Consider the following 6,000-nt stretch of genomic DNA (forward strand, 5'->3'; position numbering starts at 1 on the left):
CTTCCCTCCCTCCACCCCCTCCCCTAGATGGCAGGCAGTCTTAGACATTTTGTGAGACTGTCTCACAAAGGGGGAAACGCAAGTCCCCTAATGAATTTACAATCAACTAGGAGGAAGATCCCATTAAAAGCGAAGATACCATAACAAGGAGAAACACAGGCGAGTATATTTAAATTTCTAAAGAAGTCTAACTAGGATTTACAGTTTGAGACCTTTTATAAGGAAAATATAACTTCAGGAGTTTGGCGGAACTTGGCTAGATAAGTAAATGTGGGGTTAATAGAGACCTCCACCGGGAGTGAGACTAAAATGAACAGTCCACTTGAACAAAAGATCTACTTAAGGCTGAGACGATCTCTTCCTGACTTGTCTCTGGAAGTATTATAATCCTATCAGGTTTTCTTTGCTAAAGCCTACCTGAATACCCTGGACTTCATCGGTGACAGGGAAAGGGACACATATAAGAGATGTTATAAGGCAAAATCTTTGCAGGAATTGCCAATAGATTGGATATGAGGAGAGGGTAAGAGAGAGGGAAAAATCAAGGACAATATCTAATTTTCTAACTTAGTTATGACCAAAAGGAAAAGTGTTCCCCGGACAGTAACAGGGAAGTTTAAAAGAGAGGAAAGGTGATAAATTGAATTTCGACCATGTTGAATTTAAGAAGCATAAGAGAGAACTTATTTGAGCTGTCAAATAGCAGTTGAAGATATGAGGCTGAACGGGAGGAGAGACATCTGAGAATCATCAGCACAGAGATGGTAACTGAATCAATGAAAGTTTATAGATCACCAAGTGAAACAGCATAGAGGAAGAAGGTAATCCTAGAGGATAATCAGTGTTTCATTTATAATATAATTTTAAATTGTTAAAACAAACAAAAAAACAAAAAAAACAAACAAACAAAAAAAAAAAACTATGGTCTCAGTTCTTCCAGGAATTCTTGTTGATCTTGTTTTCCTTTGAAACATTACTTGTAGATATTTTGGAGCTGTTTTCTATTGGGTTTCTCTAGAGCCCTACTCTATTCCAATCCATATTAATCAATTTGTTAGAATTATATCCAAGTTCTGTATGTAAGGTCCTAGTGTTTGAGCTACAGATTCTAAGTTTACTTGCTCAACTATAGGAAGTTAACTAAAGGTCCTCTACCCTTGTTTTTCCTTGTCATGATGACCAAGTTTAATGTGGTAGAAATGACAATTACATGGAATGTCCCTTAAAATAATTTTGGACCTCCAAACCAATGACTTGTCCAATAGGAGCAGATGGCCATCTTACAACCACTTAGGTCACCAACTGTGATAACTTTTAGCATTTCCTTGTACCTAACCTAAGGAGAAACCGGTCCATCTTATGTGGAGATATTTCTTATTTCGCCCAACTTGTGACCCTGTTGGTGTATTATTTTGCTTATTTTAGCTTATGCGTCACAAGTTAATCAGTGGAATTATCCTTTTTCGGTATAGCTGTTTCGGAATGACTGGACATCTAGCTCTATAAAAATAGGGTCCTGGAAGGAGGGGACATCTCAGATAACAAGGAAGCTCTGAGGTCCACTTCAGTGGAGGGGACCATGAATCTAATAAAGTGCCATTGACTTAGAGCTCTGTCTCAGTCTCATTTATTGTAGGTGGGATAATTTAAATTCTCACATTCCATTATGGATCTTTATCATAGACATCGGTTTCTCTTTATTCATTCTTCCAGCTTTTCTCCTTGATTGTGATTTTGCTTTAGGGCTAGACTATGCACACCTAGGGAAGGAGTGTTTCAGCCTTGAAAGTCCTGCCTCAAAGCTTGTTGCTGAATCATCCTTCAAGCATCGGGTATTTTAAGTGTTCTTCAAGTGTCTCGGCGGTTCAGAATAGGGAGCCGCAAACTTTCAGTGTGCCTGAAGTAATCTGATCTAAGATATGGTTTGATTACTGTCTTCTTGGACCCACAGTTTGGGTCTGTACAGCTTCAGATTTACCCCTGGATATAATACCAGTAGGTAGTTACTGACTCTAACCCCTATCAGTTAGCTAGAAGGCTCTGGAGTTTCAGATTCAAAGCAGAAAGAAGACCCCTGATCAGTGCCTAAATGTTGAATCCACGTCCCACTGAGGGGTTTGCTGGCCCACCTCTGGGCTGTATCCATGGGTTGAATTCATAAATAATGACAGAAATGGCAACCAAATGTAATGAGGACTTCCACTCCCTTAAGGTCTTTACATTCCTCCTGTTAAGATATTTACTTTTGATTAGGTTGAAGTGAACCACACCCTAAGTCCCCCTCCTCAGAGATTTTTGCTTTATAAAGGAATGTAAATTAAGCTAGATCTCAGCTTCTAATGTCCTTGCCTCCTTCTATTGGGATCTGCGGTATTGTTTATTTGTTTTTAAAGGACACAGGATGAGAAAATATCTGTGTAGCAGTGGCCAAAGACAAACATGAGAAATCACAAATCCAGGGACACCAATTTTCCTAAATTAATAAAGGGTGACACTAGATGGTGCTATATGCTCTGAATAAAATCCATATTGCAAGGGTCCCCCTGTCCTGGTAGCTATGACTGCCATGCCTTGGGAGACATTATTACTTACCTACCATGTGCCTAGTATTATAAATATAATACACGAGTCCTAACCAAATGTACTTTATTTTTTAGTCAAATAGGCAGACCCCCTTTCTTTATTATATTGCATAAAAATATGACTGCTTCTCAGAATTTCGTGACATCAAGTGCTCTCCTTCCTCATCCAAAACAATATAAATGATTCAATATTACTTATTATAGAACATATATGTGCACATCACATTTAATAAGAAACATACTGGCACAGTGAATAGAGAAACGATTGTAGAAATCAGTGTCTCAAATAAGAATGACCCCAGTTCAAATCTGGTCTCACTTACTAGCTGTAGGACCCTGGACAAGTCACTCAATTGCTGTTTGCCTCAGTTTCCTCATCTATATGGTGGGTATAATAGTATTGCCTTTTCTGAGAGTTTTCCATGTTCATGAAATGACAGGTCCAATCTCTGTTTCTCTATAGGCATTTAAATAAAGTTGGATTCACAAGTAAAGCAATAACTAAAACAAAATTAATAAGATTGCTAGAATCAAATGAAATAATATTTGAAAGTTGCTTTGCAAACCTTAAAGTGCTATCTCAGATACTAGCTAGTGCTGCTTGCTAGCTTTGAAGCCAAGAAGACCCATGTTCAGATTTTTATACCCCTCCTTGCTAGTTACCCAGAGTCAATCAGGGAACATTCCAGTCTTATCTTCTCATTCCCCATTGCATGGAAACTAGATAGGAGATAAAACTTGCTTTTCATTATCCATCATTTTGGAATCATTGGAAAGAAGAGAGATTCTCCAACACGCTTCAGAGATGGGGCTTCTACACCAAAAGGGAAGCCATCTTTGGAACTGCCATATTAATCCAGTCTGGGAATTGTCACTTTCTTAGGGAAGCTTTGGAGGTCCACAGCTTTCCATTTCTTTTGTTAGTGAGGAAAAAGAATATCTTTTTTTTTTTTTGGGAAATTGTAACATGTCCAGGGTCACATAACTAATAAGTGGTAGGTGTCTACCACTTATTTGAACTCAGGTCCTCCTAACTCCATGACTAGTGTTCTATCCACCGTGACACTTAGCTGCCCCAAGAATATCTTTTAAAAAATCTCCTTTGAGAACATATGTCTTCTGTTTGGGTTACCTTTTTTTCTTCCAAGGGAAGAGTCTTGGGTCATTTATTTCTAGAGACATTTGCTACCAAATGAAGGAACTGAAACAAGGAGTCAAGCCAACCAAGAAGTATCCACTAGACACCTTTGATGTGCCAGGTTCTGTGCTAAGTGCTAGAGATATAAAGAAAGGTAAAAAACAGTCCCTGACCTTAGGGAACTTACAGTCTCAGAGGAGTCAACATGCAAACCACCCTGCATAAAGATGACATAAGATAAACTGAAGATAATCTCAGAGGGAAGGCACCAACAGTAAGGGGGACTTGCTCCTCAGTTGTTGCAATGATGTTCAACTTCATGATTCCACTTGGGGTTTTCCTGGTGAAGTACTGGAACGGTTTGCCATTCCTCCAACTCATTTTACAGATGAGGAAACTGAGACAGAGTAAAAAGGCTTACGCAGGGTCACACATTAGGAAGTATCTGAAGCTGGATTTGAACTCAGGAAGATGAGTCTTGGTGACTCCAGATCTGACATCCTTTTGCTGTGGCACCACCTAGCTTAAGGGTAACTAGAAAAGACTTAATACGGGTAGAGTTTTAATTTGTCACAGGCCAAAAAAGATAGGGAGTAGAGTTGAGGAGGGAGAGTGTTACAGGCAGGAGGAATAGCAAGCAAAAACATGCAGTATTGGGAAATAGAATGTTATTTCCAAGAAGTATAAGAAAGTAATATATAGAATATATGCTATATTCTATATACTATATGTACTATCCTATACTATACTATATATAGTATAAGAAGCTGAGTTATGAAAAGTCAAATGGGATTTTATTTTTGATTTTGGCAGTGATATGGAGCCAATGGGAATTTATTGAATGGAATGGGGGAATGTGCGACATAGCCTGTTCTGTGCTACAGGAAGATTAATTCAACAGCTAAATGGAGGATGGATTGGACTGGAGAGATCCTTGAGGAAGAGACCAATTCAAAGGCTTTGTCCATAGTACAGGTGTGAAGAGATGAAGGGAAGCAACAGTACAGAGGGAAGGGAGTGTATGCAAGAGCTGTTGGGAAAGTAAAATCAATAGAACCTGGCAATATATTGGACACGGTGAGTGAGAGTGAAAAATCAAAGATGAACTCTAAGTGGTAAGCCTGGGTAATGGAGTAGATAGCACTGTAGTATCTTCATCCATAACAGTGAAGTTAGGAAGAGGAAAAGGTTTGGGAGGAAAGAGAAGATAATGAGTTGAGTTTTGGACTTTAAAGTTTAATTTTAATAACTTGATGCTTATGAGATAACCAGCCTGAGATCATCAGGGGAAAGTTGGAAATTTCAGACTGAAGGCCAGGAGAGAGGTTAGGGCTGGATAAATAAACCTGAGAATTATAATCTGAGTGTCCAAGCCGATTGACACGAGACTTTCTCCTCACTGGGGGAGGTCAGCGCCCTGAACATATGCCAGAGTGAGGCTGAGGGAGAGCAGAGAACTCCAGCCTCTTCAGCCTCCTCAGCCTCCTCAGGCTTTGCCATCACTTTGGGTACTTTTGGCCTGCAGCTTTGAGACAGAAAGTGGATCCTGCCGATGTCACTTCAGGCTGCTGAAGGAAGATTAAAAGTCTGGGTAGAAGCTGACATGAAAAGAGCTGGCTGTCTCCACTCCTTTGTCCCCAAACCCAGTCACCAGAGACTTCCGGGGATGTCTCCTTCTTGAGATCTAGGACCCTCTCTTCGTTGAGTTGAGCTCCCAATATGAGAGATTCTTCTCTCTGTATTATCTGGTATATATTCTTTTATGGATACTTTCTCTGATTTCTGGTTTGGCTAACAATTTTTTTTTTTTTAGCTCTGACAAACTGTGTTCTAAGGGCCCTCCCATCTCTGACATCCTGGGTTCTAAGGGCCCTCCCAGCTCTGACTATCTTCTGTTCTAAGGTCCCTGCCAGCTTCAGCTGATGTTCTATGTTCTAAAGCCTTTTTCATCTTTAAAATGTTTGAAGGCCTTTCTAGCACTAACACTCTGGACCTTAGAGATCATTTTCCAGCCTGACCTCCCTCTCCTCTGGCTACTCAATCCTTCAGGGTTGTTTTTTTGGGGGGACACTAATCTGTTGTGGTTCTCCTCCCTGTCTGATTGCTCTTTCGCTATCTCCTTTGCTGGAAACTTTATGTCATATCTTCTGACTGGGTATCCCTCATGGCTCTGTCCTGGGCCCTCTAGCTTTACTTTTTCTCATTCAATGACCTCGTCAGTTCCTATGGATTTAATCATCATTTTTAGCAGATGGTTCTCAGGCTGGCTTCTTTCTGAGT

This window comes from Sarcophilus harrisii, chromosome 3 (assembly GCF_902635505.1).
Source record: "Sarcophilus harrisii chromosome 3, mSarHar1.11, whole genome shotgun sequence".
NCBI classification, from domain to species: Eukaryota; Metazoa; Chordata; class Mammalia; order Dasyuromorphia; family Dasyuridae; genus Sarcophilus; species Sarcophilus harrisii.